This window comes from Elgaria multicarinata, chromosome 3 (assembly GCF_023053635.1).
Source record: "Elgaria multicarinata webbii isolate HBS135686 ecotype San Diego chromosome 3, rElgMul1.1.pri, whole genome shotgun sequence".
Taxonomy (NCBI): domain Eukaryota; kingdom Metazoa; phylum Chordata; class Lepidosauria; order Squamata; family Anguidae; genus Elgaria; species Elgaria multicarinata.
In genome coordinates, this window is record NC_086173.1 from 40,197,347 (window position 1) to 40,211,510 (window position 14,164).

Here is a 14,164-nt window from a genome sequence, read left to right on the forward strand (position 1 = left end):
GTTGCTTCTCACAGCCAAACATACTTTGTGACTTGTTACTGAATGCTCTGGAAATTCTCTTTGGCCTCATTTCGTCTGGAAAGTTTTCCCAAATTGCTGCTCGTTGATATATGTTAGGGTGACCATATTTGGGAAACCAAAAAAGAGGACACCTAGTGTGTGTATGGGGAAGCAGCTTTCTGAGTCCTGCAGAAAGTACGTTATTCCCCGGCCACCTTAAAGAACCCGATTGGAGTGGAGGAGGGGAAAGGATTTCATTCTGCACCACCACCATCCACTCCAATTGGGGCCTTTTCTATAATGTCCACGAATGACCCACTTTCCCCTTTAAGACCTCAATTGGAGCTCAGGGTGGGGGAATGATGTGCCTCAAGAAAGCATGTCACTCCCTCCTGCCATGCTAATGGCAGCCTTAAAGAGGAAGGTGTGTCATTCCAGGACATGATTGAAAATTATAGAAAATCCCCCCTGACACCATGGAAAGAACAAAAACCAGGACAAATCCGGGGAAATCCTGACAGTTGGTCACCCTAATATATGTAACCTGCTTATTTTTATAGCTAATTTCTCATTCCCTCAAAACCCCATGTCATGGCAGAGGGAGGCTGAGTCGCGCTCCAGAATAGCTACACATATCCTCCATGTGCTCTTAAGCTAGGAATGGAGTACTTCAGCGTGCACCTAATATTACATTGGCTTTCCCCAACCAGGTACCCTCCAGATGTGTTGGACTGCAACTCCCATAATTCCCAGCTAGAAATGGCCATTGGCAGCTGAGAATTCTGGGAGTTGCAGCCCAACACATCTGTGCCCAGTTGGGGAAAGCTTTTTAGATGTATGGCCAGTCCATTCTGTTCTGGCAGGCATTCCAGCTAGTTAAATGCCCTTTGCCATCTGCTTAGAAACGCATGATACATTAATGCAAAAGAGCTGTATGTGAGTAACGGCAGGATGAGGTGTTCCACCCACCCCCTTGTGTTCTTTGGCAAGCTTTTCAGTTGTGCACAGCTGCGAGGCCAGTATGTCTATAAGCTGTAACAGCGCCAAAATATTACCCATCTTGCTGATTCATTATTGCTTCTCCAAAAACTAGCATTCCCAGCAAGATTTAAAAAGAAACAAGAAAAAGAATGCCAACAGCTAGTTAAACCCTGCATTAAAGTGGGCTGCTTGTGTCTTGTTTACGCTGGCTTGGAATCTAAATTAATGGAGATGTTTGCTGCTACCTTGTGGATTTAAATGCTGCAGACGATCATAAAGAATTTCTACAGCACTTATGAAATGGTGTGCCTCTGTTCCACCCTCTGGCATGACATATTTTCAGAAGTCATCAATAAATAGTCTTTCCAAATTGAATTTTGTGGTTTTACCAGTGTGCCATTATAGCTCTACTTTTACATTAGAAAGCTAAACTGTTCCAGGTATATTATTACATGATTAAGACTGTGGTGTTTGCTGTGATATTTAAGGCATGACAGGGATTTCCTTAACTGGATGTTAATAAAGCGAGTCAGTATAGGACAGTGGCTTCCTAGGTTCTGCCTATGAGGAGGGTGGTTTCTCCCATGGAAAGTCCTATGTGTGTGCTATGAGTCTCCTGTTGTTGCAAGTGAGACCTGAAACAAAATGTTGCAATGTTGAGTGCTCCTATATTGGATGCCAGCCAGCCATGCCCTTTTCCATGATACTCCATTCTGCCTACCTCCATTTTCCTTATTTTTCCATCCTTTTTTCTCCTAATAGTCACTTAGCTTTCCATGCCCGCTGACCAAGCTCAGTCCTTTTCGAGCTGTTTGGGGGTGGGGGTGGTTTGTTATTGCTGCCTTAGGGCATATTTCCCTAATTATTTTTGTACTTCAGCAAATGTTGGGACTTCCCCAGGCCTGCTAATGTTGCAGTGAGCAGTGCTTCTGTTCAGGGTTCCAGCCATTGTATGCCATACACCTATTTTTGTATCATTTTTCTCCAACAGTGAGTCACCATCAATGGGAGATGTCCTGGTTGTTGATGACATCATGAAATCCGCCAGAAAACGTCCATGAGTGGCCAATCACAAGCATGCAATAAATTGCTTGTTTGGAGGAGCCCATACGTTTGGTAGCAAAACTGTGGTACACAACAGTACATATTTAAAAAGTAAGAGTACCAGCAGCATAGATTAAATATTACGTGTTTTGACGCATCCTTGAATGAATTGTCCATAGTGCTACTGCATTATCCTGCCACCTATGGACAACAATGCCTTCTCAGTGGGTAGTGAATTGCCATGTGATTTTTGATTATCATTCTTTTTCTGTTGCTAACTGACTCAGAGGCAGGACCATTTCTAAGGCGAGACAACATTGTTCCTGATGTAAGGCAAGTCTAGATGACATTACATGGTGCATTTTGCCAAGAAAGGAAACTCTAAATAAAATAATTTGGGTTAGAATCTCATCCAATCCCATGCTCTTTTGAGGCATATGCCACATCTGATAAGTAACTTGGCATGAGAGAGGCTGGAAGGGGAAAAATCTGTTTAAAGTTCTAACAAAGAGGGAAACAACAGAACAGCACGGCAGAATGTGGCTGAAGGAACATGGGATTATATTAGTATTAGATAAGTCATCTCTCATTCACTATGGAACACAGAAAAGGAATAAGAAGAAAGTACTCTGCTAATAACCACCGGAAGGTTCTGTTTATGTGGGGGGGGGGGGGGAAGCCGCTGTACATGCTGTTTTCACACAGCTCTGCCTCAACCCAATAATAAAAAGACATAAGAACTGACATCCTGGAATGGATGCAATTAGTCTTTTTTGTCTCTTCTTACTGTGTGATCAAAGTCAAGTCTTACACCCAGCTCTACCACATCTCTTTGTCCATAGTTTGACAGCTGCTGAAAACAGTGCCACAGTTGCAGCGCTTCCTTGCACCTATTTCATTAGGTGTGACTTGGCTTGTGCTGTCAAAAATGGTAAAATGGTGTTAAGCTACAGCTGTACATCTACCTGTAAAGATGTGGCATGCAAATTAGCCATGTTGGTAGAAGATGTTGGTAGAAGGTGTGCCTCTGCTTATATTACTCCTGCCTGCTTGGGCAGACAACAGCTGCTATGCAATTCCGATTAAAAGTTTCCTATTTCAGTGCAGATGGACAGGGGTGAAATATATGAAATCATTATTCATTTCCTGTGAAGAACCTAGACCAGAATGATGCCTTTCTGCCAAACGCTATTTTGGATAGTTTTCTGTTGCTTCCCTGTTTCAAGCCACAACATGCTAATCCACCCCGTGTGGTTTGTTGTTTACCATGGGTTATTGTGTTGTCTGAACACAGTATGTTTTCCACAGGGTGGTTTATTGTGTTGTCTGCACGCAGTGCGCTTTCTGTAGGGTTGCTTATTAGCCATGCAGTTTGGCTTCTTGACCATCCTGAACAACTCAACAACAAACCATGGGTTCTCAAGGTGGCTTGTTTGAGAAAAATAAACCACACTGCATGGCTAACAAGCCACCCTGCGGAAAACATACTGAGTTCAGGCAACACGATAACCCACCCTGTGGAAAATGCACTGTATTGAGACAACATGTTAGCCCATCCTGTGGAAAACACACTGTGTTTAGACAACACAATAACCCATGGTGGGTTAGCATGTTGTGTGAACCCACTGTCTCCCCACTCACCCTTTATTTGTGTGAGCCTTTTTCGGTCTTCCCTCCCTCTCTTACTCCTCTTATATTTGCGCCATCAACTGGCAAATGTTTTTTCTTTTCTTTTATCAGAAACTAAACCTAGTTCCATGGAACAACCGCTGTTGATACATAGCATCAGATTCCATTGCTGAGGCCATCAGAGGGAGAGGAAGCAGCAGTCAGGTACCCTGTATCTTGCCCAGATTCACCATCAGCTGACAGCCCCACTCTTTCCTGCTACCAAGTGCAACTGGTAAGGTCATCAGAGGAAAAGGAAAATGTCACCGTGCTTAAAGCCAATTCCACGGCCTGCATCTAACTTTGCACCTAAGAATCTTGTGCCTGAGATTGCGTTGTCCCGCCTCCCTCCTAATCCCCTTTCCTTTTAGTCATGTCATTTTGTTTGTAAAGCTACAGCCAGGGACTGTCTTTATTCTGATCTTCATAAGCTGCTCTGGGAGCCATTTTGGCTGCAGTGCGGAATAAAAACGTTTGAATAAATAAAAATGAATGAATAAATTGGAATGAGTAAAGGTGCATGGGTACAATTGCATAAAGTCAGTACCACTGTAGGGAGAGGGGGGATTAAAAACCTGATCCTGCTATTCCAGGAGGAATAAATATATACATGTATGAAATATATGAAAATGGCACAACCCAACATAAATTAATCACTAATCAATATTGTGATTGAGTCTGGCTGGAGCAATAGTGATGTAGACAGCACCTCCATCCAACAGACAGTGATATTTTTCTTTCTTACAGTGTTGTTTCTGTTCTGTTACAGAAGTAACAAGATGTTGTTTTTGTCTTAAGACACAATCTGGAATGTCAGGCATGTTCTAGACCAAAGCTGGCTAACTTCTATCTTCTTAGGGAGCCACACTATCCCCCCTACCAAGCGTTTTGAAAACTGTATGTGAAGTGTGTTCTGGGCCCCAACAGTTGTCACTACTGTTATAAACTGTGATCAAGCAGTAGTGTAAATCCTTAGCTAGACCTACCGGACTAGTGGGATGGAGGGGTGAAGATCTCGCGATATTTTTTATCATGAGATCTCCCCCTCTGTTCACACGCGGTGCATGACGACCTCAGAGGGAGAGGCGTTGCGCCCACCATTTTGTTTTGTTTTTCTTAAAGGAGAAGATACGCACAAGCGCTCATATGCAAAAGATAAGGGTGTTTTTTTTAAAAAAAATTCCCCGCTCCCCCCACCCAACCCCCGATGGGCGCAGTGCTCCTGAGGAGCTTTGCGCCCCGTGTGTGGGTCCCAGCTCCTCATGAGGAACCGGGACAAACTGCGATGACTGCACACACATTCTGCAGTCTCGGGATCAACCCGGGACCGTCAAAAAACCGGGCTGAAAGGGTAGGGCGAGATCCCGAGGCAAGGGAGGGATCATCCCTCCCTGATACTGGGATCACTGTGCATCATGTGAACGCACAGGGATGATCCCAGGGATCGCCCTGGGATTTCACCCCGTCTAGCTATGTCCCAAATCCTGCCCAAGTACTGGCCAGCCTGGGACTAGCTTTGCTTTATGAAGGTTGCTGTGTTGTGTTCTTTCAGACCATGCACTGGGTTAGTAATTAGTATTTAACTTAGTCATGACTAAGGTTATCATTCTATGCCTGCTCCCTCTGCTTCATTAAACTCTGTGGGATTTGCCTCTGACTAAATATATATAGGCCCATGTTGGGCTACCCATTCTTTTGCTTTCGATTGGCTTAAGGATGACTTACTTTTACTGAATGGTGTCCTGTGACATACTATTACTATGTATCAATTATAACACTATTAGCTGCTGTTCTAATTAATCCTTTGGAATGCCAGGCATTTTTCCCCATTTAGTTTTCAGCCTAGGAGGTAAAGCAGGGCGACGTCTGTGGGGGTGGGGTGGAGGAGGGTAAGAGAGGTGCCTTAACAACTATTTGCCTCACAGAGTTCATAAATGAGCCCGTCACCCTGTACTAGAGCTGGTATAATTTTATCGGAATGAAAACCATTCTCTTTGATCTTCTCCAGTTCTTAAATCCAGCAGTTGTGTATTCGAACATCAATGGAAATGTGGTTTCAAGCTTCCTCTTTCATTATCTTTCTCAAAGATAAAAAAAAAAAGAGCAAAAGGGAGAGAAAAGTTCTGAGCTTTGGAGATGAGGCAATATTTTTACTGTAATTTCTTTATCTGATTGCATCCTGTTTACCCATGCTGCTGTGTGGAGATCACTAGCCCTCCCTGATTTTTTTTTTTTAAAAAGATGTCTTTTCTTTAAACAAATTTTATATGTGTGTGCATGTAAAATATACACACAGTATCTATAAACAGAACGCAGTACTCAGCTGTCTACGCTTTGCTCTTTTATTGCAGAAGAGATAAGGTTGTTAAATGCTAAAGTGTCTGACTTGGGCTCTGTGTGTGACCTACAGGAATCAAGATGGAGATTTGGTGATTAAGCGTAACTCCTTTATCTTTGGCATGAGAAGATGGTGGAGCCAAAGGACAGCCTACTTTATTTTCCTGGATGATAGAATTGCGGTTCAACATGATAATTAACTATCTGACACATTCCTGCCATGCTTCAGATGTTGTTAACTGCTCTGAAATGCCCCCTCAGTCTCATCTTAGTCTGTTGCTCTCTTCGACAGTAAAAACAAAGACATGTGTGTATGCACGCACATATATATGCACCATTAGAAGAAACAGAGTTTTTTTCTCCTTACTACAGGAGTTTCTCATAGTTTGGCTAAATATTAGGGCTAACTTCTGATATTACTTAGACATGGTTCTAACATTTTGTGGTTGGCCACGTCCCCCACAGCCAGTTGTGGTGGTGCTCAGGGAACTTTAAATAAGTCAAATGTACCCCTGAGTCTAAAAAGGTTGCCTCCCCCTGCTATAGAGTGACTAACCTGGTAGATCAGGGGAATGCTGTGGATGTAGCATATCTTGATTTCAGCAAAGCTTTAGATAATCCCACCCCCACCCCACCCCCCCAGCAGTAATTTCTTGTTGGCAAGAAGAGGAAGTAAACAACTTGCACGTGGCCCATTCATTTGAAAGAGGAAGTAAACAACTTGCGCTGCTTCTCCTGTACATAGCAGGAGATAGTGGCAACTTCAATCTTTAAAAATAAGTTGGACTTACTGGGGTGTATTTTTGTTGCGTTAAGAAAGGTAGAAGGGGTGGGAGGTGCACAGGAGGCAGACAATGTCGTGAGAAGGATCCATGAAAATCCATGTGTGCCCAGTAACGAGTGTGCAATAAAACGGTCATCTGATGGCGCTCATAGTCTCATTATCACTTTACTTGGGACAGTATTTAAGGAACATTTTTCCAAAAGGTCTAGCTTTCATTTAGAGCATTAGTCTTCATACTATTCAGATCTGGAACTCACCTTTCACCCCAAGATGCAATGTGGGGTCCACTGTTAAACTTTATATTTTAAAAAACCTCCTCTTCTTTCTCTGAGCTCATTTGTCTTCTCTCTCTCTCTCTCTCTCTCTCTCTCTCTCTCTCTCTCTCACACACACACACACACACACACACACACACTCCTAACCCTACTTATTAGGATTTTAAAAAATGCACTAATGCTGCTTGTGCAATCCTTTGCTTGGAATATGACCCAGTTATAGGCCATAACCCACACTTAAAAATATTTATGTGAGTTGGACATGGTGGTATTACGACTAAAAGCATCTCACGGCTAATCTAGAATCATAGAATAGTAGAGTTGGAAGGGGCCTACAAGGCCATCGAGTCCAATCCCCTGCAGGCATTTCAGCACAGAAGAGGGATGCTTCCGAATGTTCCCCACTTCTGCAATCGGCACTCACGGGGCGCACAGCACTTATGTGTACCGTAATTTCAGGAGTGCCACTGCGGGAACACATGTGCCCATTACGCTGCTTGCACATGTAGATCAGAAGAAGCGGGCAGTGCTAGGCAGATGATGTGACTATGGGGCAGAAGGCTTTTTTTAATGACTTGTGAGGCATGCACATGAGTGCAGATGCACACATGTGGGGGATAGGAACTCTGTCGAATATGCGCTCCTGCACAGAGGTATGTTTGTATTAAAACACACACACAGAGCGGTAAAACATGCCAATACCCATCCAAAACGTGTAGCAATGGTGGACAGGTCCACTCCCGCACACCCTCTGATACCCGTGCACATGCCCCTTGCAGCTTTTTAGTTGTTCGCTGAGCCCGGAACTGACAGCAAACAGCAACGACTTCACAAAAGAGGGGCACCCCACAAAGAATGGGGCACACGTTCTTTGGAATGGAAGTGAGAGAGCTGGAAAAACCACGAAAAAAGCACTCGGGGATATTCTGGGAAAAGTGAGAGGTGGAGTTGAGATCACTGCGGGAGCAGGTGAACGGCATGTGCCCCATTAGTGATGACTGCTATACAGTCCTGCAATAAATGGCTGGTGTAGACTCACCCTCATACTTCGTGCAAATAGCTATGGATCACAATATATTCTGCACAACTAGTCTGCAATGGCATAAGACACATTTGCACAAATTTAAAATAGCCTGCATTGCTACATGCTCCTGTAGAAACCATATGCCCCCTACTCCACACACCCCACTGTTTTTTAACATTAAATAAAATTATTATTATTATTATTATTATTATTATTATTATTATTATTATTATTATTATTTCTAACCTGCCTCTCCATCCTGATCAAAGAACATTGTTGCAGATGTGTATTTTTGCAATTGTATAAATCAAAACTTGGCAACTTCTTGCTACTACAGTGGCCCATTTGCTTCTAGGGAAATTTGTCCCTTTTAAATCAGATACTGGATAATCTCGTGCAGATGTTCCTGGGACACTATGCAAGAAGGACTACGATAGGGTGTTATGCTGCAAATCATGCAGGCTGGATGTGTACTGGAATGGGAACTGAGCAATGGAAAATGTATCATGTGAGCACAGCTCTGAGAACCAGCATTCCAGGCACTTGTTGTTTTGTTTTGCTTTAAGTTCCAGGTTCAGCAACAGCTATTGCCTGCTACTAGATTTCAGTGGAGTCATCATGCTGGGTAAAATGCATCACAGACGTTCCCCCTCCTTGTACATAAGCTGTTGATGCCTTGATATAAGCAGCAGGCAGGTGTCTATAGGACAACACACACTTTGGTCTTGCTGAGAAGGCTAGCTATGATAAATGCTCAGTTTTTCCTTAGGAATTCCCCTATGGAGCTCCATAGAGTTCCATCTTGCCCCTTTGCTCTTGCTCAATATGTGCATGAGGCCACTGGGTACAAAAATGTTGAGTGATGTGTCATCACTATGTTGATGATCTGCTTCTATTCAGATGCTAGTGCTGCACTTTGACTCCAAGCTAATTGCAACTGAATTCAGATAAGATTAAGACCATTAAGGTCCTGTGATCTCCAGGAAGTTTATTTACTAGGCACTGTCTCTATTCATTGACTCTTGATCACTTAGGCTCAAAACTATGAAGTGCTTCTATTTATCTATTATGTTTGAACTCCATTCTTCCTCTGAAACTGCTCAGAGCTGTTTTATTCTTATGGCGCCCTCACAAGATAGGTGAGGCTAGGAGACAGTACCTAGCCCACAACCCCTTGGGCAATTCGTGACTGAATCTGAACATACAAACCCAGCTTTCTAGCCACTGCTACCTTGAGATGTGCGGTTGCAATTCATTCTACGTGAAGTTGCCCTGGTTATAGGTCGGTTGCTGGGGAAACTTGACATCTACCTCTCTTTTCTGTCATCTGAACTGATTTCCTGTAGGATCTTAGGCACACCTCAAGGTGCTAGATAATCTATAACTCACCAATCTACATAGCTCAAAGTTTGCCTCCTTCCTGTTGTGCCATTGTGATCCTTATGGTCATATATTGGTTGTGACCTCCATATACCACCAGTTCTGAATCGTGATAGTAGGCAGAGAGGCCCTCTATATGATTGCTGCTGTGCACCACTGGAACTCTTTCTACAGAAGTTCACAAAGGCCCAAGCAGCTCCTATTGTCCGAGGAACAATATGAGGCCTATTTCTTCAACAAACATTGTGTGCTATGGGGTGAGCAACAGATTCTTGAGTGGCTGGTTTTACAAATAGATAAAGGCCTTTTACATGTTGTTGTTGTTGTTGTTGTTGTTGTTGTTGCCACCGTTGTTGCCTATACTGAGCTTCTGGGGATAGGGGTAAAGTAACAATCACAGCACTATGCTGTCAGCCCTAGGTTGAGCCTTGGCAGGAAGACCATACCTCTTCCTGCTGTCTGTTTGCTCTCCAAAGGCAGGGTTGGGAAGGTAGATCTCCAGATGTTCTGGATTCAACTCCCAAAAGTCCTGGCCAACATGGCCAATGGTCAAGAATGCTGGAAGTTGAAGTGCAAAACATCTGGAGTTCTTCTTTCTGCCCACCCTTGTCTATGCTATTGTGTTCAATATTTTGGCCTCAAAGGGCAATGTAGGAAGAAATTACATGTACGCTCATAATTGAAACCTCTTATCTACAGAAGAGTAATTGTATTAGCCAACAGCAGCAAAGTCCTTTTTTCTGGCGTGAGATCAAGAGGTGGCCTGAGAATAGTGAATGGCTTGATGTTCACTGGAGGATGATTCTCATCGTCTTTATCTCTCGCCTTATTTCATAAGGCTTAATAACTTGGATTAGCTGCCACTGTAGACAGTCTCTTTGGAGACAGCAGCTCCTTTATGAATAGAAAACAAAAGTAGAAAGTTGTTTTTCGTTTTCTGCCAAGCACAACTTTTTGGCTTGAATCATCACTAATGCCAGATCTACACACCTTGTATCAAATCATTAGGATCCCATCATGGTAACACTATATCCCTCTTGTGCATGTATACTTCGTAGGACACCCAATGACATTTCCTGCAGTATTTTAGATAATGTAGAATAAAAAATGGCATATAGCACTATGAAAGCGGTATATGGATTGTGTAATATGCCCCAACAGTAATCGGTGAACTTCAATGCTGCTATAAAGCAGTAGTATAGATCTATCCTAGGGCTCCGCTTCATACAATTCATTAAAATTGTTTTTTACCGATTGGTTTGATTTCTTCTTCTCCTCCATTGTACCTTAGCATGCCCCTTTCCAGATCAGTCTGAGCACAGGCAGGAAATTCATTATCAATTGTGCAATCTGAATGGGAAAGTCAGAAGTTATTTGAATGTTTCTTAGTTGTAGTTCTAGGACTTCTGCTTCTAGGCAGGTGTCCAAGACATCCCAAGAATCTTCCTCCCAAGAGGCCTTTGAATCCAGGAACGGATGCTTGCAAAACATAGCTACATACCTTTATTCTGAGAATATATTTTCCTCATACGGCAGCAGTCTTACAGCTGATAATGAGTGCTCTATTTTCTGGCTGAAACTCCACGACCCTCAGCTCTTTCTGGTTAGAAATGTGGGATGAAAGCAACTTGGATGATCAATGCTTGCTCTTCTTTCAGTACGGAGGAATCTTCTATATGGAATTCCACAAATGCCTTTCACAGTCAGAGCTTACGATCTTCCAGATGATGTTCTTTGTCAGCAGGGGGAAACTCTGCAGTGGCAGCTTGTATTCTGTTCTTCAGTTACAATATCTTGGCCTCAGCATTAGTTGGTATTAGATTATTGGTTTCCTGTCTGTGGTTTTCACTTTCTATTGGCCATAATCACAGTTTGTAATTTCAAAGTTAAGGAAATCATTATAAATCTGCCGCCTGGGAAAATTTGATCTCTATGCATTGGTTGAACAATATAAATGGGCCTAAATTCAGGGCCTGTGTATTTTCTAGGGAATAAATCACATGCTTGCTTATCTGTAACACTCTTCCGTATTCTCCTACCAAACATGGTTGCTGAATCTCTCCTACCCTACTCCCTTCCAGTGTTGTAGTGGAGGGCCAGTGGAGCAACAATGATGATGTAATCTGCAGGAAACTTTTTTACAGGCCTTCTTTTAGTTGAGTGAATGAGATGATAATGGAGCTTTTAGGTTTTACCATTCTTTGTGAAAGATTGACATAGAGAAAGCCAGAAAAAAAAATAACAAGAGTCTGGTTATTATTTCCCCTTTTCTTTGATGGAGTTTCTACTTCATGCCAGTGGTTAAATGGTACCACTTCTTTGCAAGATTGTTTGTTTTCCTAATTAAAAGTTACATGTTGCATTTCAGCCAAATGAAGATCTTTTGCTAAAGTTCAGTGGGTTAAATCCAACATGAGCAGACATCCACTCTTGCAATCAGACCTGCAGCCCCTCACCCATCCCCAAAATTGGCTCCGGAGGCTCCCCATCTCTCTGATATAGATGTGGGGAGCACAGGGCTGGGGAGGAAAAAATCCACTCTGCTTGCAGTTCCTTTTTTGTTGGTGGGCAGCCAGTATTGGATCCAACCCTATGTGTTTTACTACCTATGCAGTCAGAAGACTGCAGCCCCAGGTAAAATATACACAGAATGGCTGTCATGGCCTCCAAACCTAATTATAAGATTTTTTTTATAAGTGCTTTGTTTGTTTATTTTGGATGTCTGTGTTTTATGATGGTGTCCTTAACTGGAGTGTTAGTTCTTGTGAGTATAAATAATAGAAAAACAGGATATGAATAAGTATCTCCTGAGGGCATGTCTATGGATTCTTCTTGGGAGTGTGGCCATGGGAGCAGGCATGAAGAGCTTGTGCACTTGAAAATTACCACTACAGGCACACACTCATCTCTAATTGAAGGGTGTTTCCCCCCTGCTATACAATATTAACTTACTTTTAAAAAATAATGGAGTGTTTTTAATTACAATTTTTGAGCAATGCAAATAAAGTAATATTCAGACCAAATAAAATAACATAATATAAAAACTGAGAATTAAAATAGGAATGGAGGATATGGGCTTTGACCATAACCATATAGATTGGAAAGATAAATATACTGGACTGCCAATTATAACACATACGCCTCAAGAAGAGCTGAGCAGTATTTATTTAATTTGCTGTAGCCTGTCCTGTCTTGGCTTCTGAAGCAGGTTGTGTTACTAAGGGCACGATCCTATGCCTGTTTAGGCAGAAAAAAGTCTCACAACTCCTGGCATTCGCCAGCTAGCCATGCTGGCTGAGGGTTGCTGGCCATTGTAGGGTTTTTCTCCCCCCTGCCTGAATGTGCATGGGATTGCACTCTAAACTCTCCCTTACCTGGGACTGAGTTCCATTGAACTCGATGGTGCATACTTCTGGGTAGACATGTCTATGATTGCTTTGGAAGAATGTTTAACAGAGCAGTTTACCCTGTAAGTGGGCTCTCGTTCTTATTAAGTAGCTGTGACTTAAAACTAATTCAGCAACATGTATTGTCTAGATAGACAGTTATTGGTAGAATGGGAGAGAGATGCAAAAAGTGAGACAAGCTCTGGCATTGGTAAAAATTCTTATCTTGAATAAAAAAAATATTTTCTTCAGTATGTGTCTCACTTTTTTGCATCTGCATTGTGGTGTCTGCCCCTCTTTTCTACTAGAATGGAAGAGAAGCAGTAAACTGGTCCTGGTCTAGTTACCATTTTAAAATAAAGAGAAGTAGTAGGGTGACCATATGGAAAAGAGGACAAGGCTCCTGTATCTTTCACAGTTGTATAGAAAAGGGAATTTCACCAGGTGTCATTTGTATGCATGCAGCACCTGGTGAAATTCCCTCTTCATAACACAGTATAGCTAGACTGACTAGATACAAAAGAGGGCAGGGCTCCTGCAGCATTAACTGTTGTGATGAAGCGGGAATTTCACCAGGTGCTGCATGCATACAAATGACACCTGCTGAAATTCCTTTGTTCTGTATGATTGTTAAAGATACAGGAGCCCTATCCTCCTTTTCATATGGTCCTTCTATCCTGAATATCTTGAGGCAGGGAGGTATAAATGCAGTATGTGACTAAATATATACAAAATAAATTTGTCCAGCAACTCAGAGGTTCTTGCAGGCCTCATGGGTCCTACCTCTAGAATAGCACCAAACCCATGTATGGACCAGAGCTATGGAAATATAAAGCTCAGTTGTAGAACCATCACAGATGCAGCCTTATGCACATTCACCTAAGAATAGACCACAGGACTTTATTTAGAAGTAATGCACAAGGTTACCCTGTTAGAGTGATTCACTAGACATGTCTCTGCTTAAATATTCTGATATCTCTGGCTACAGTGATGACAAAAATATATATATCTCCTCTCTTTGTTCATTCCATGCCACGTGTATTCATTAACCACACAACAAAAAGTATCAAGGTGGCAATAAGGTGAGTGATGTTGAGGTTTCCCCCAGCTGTGTACACTTGTCCCCTCTATCTTCTTACTGTCTGCTCTTTGGTTAGTCGATAGTACATATAACAAAATAGGCTCTGGCGAAGCCCCATTGCTTATATGTTTACTTGTGAAAATCTATCCTTCCCATAGCTCTCATTGTCAACATCAAACTGATGTCCTTTTAAAATAGAATTGA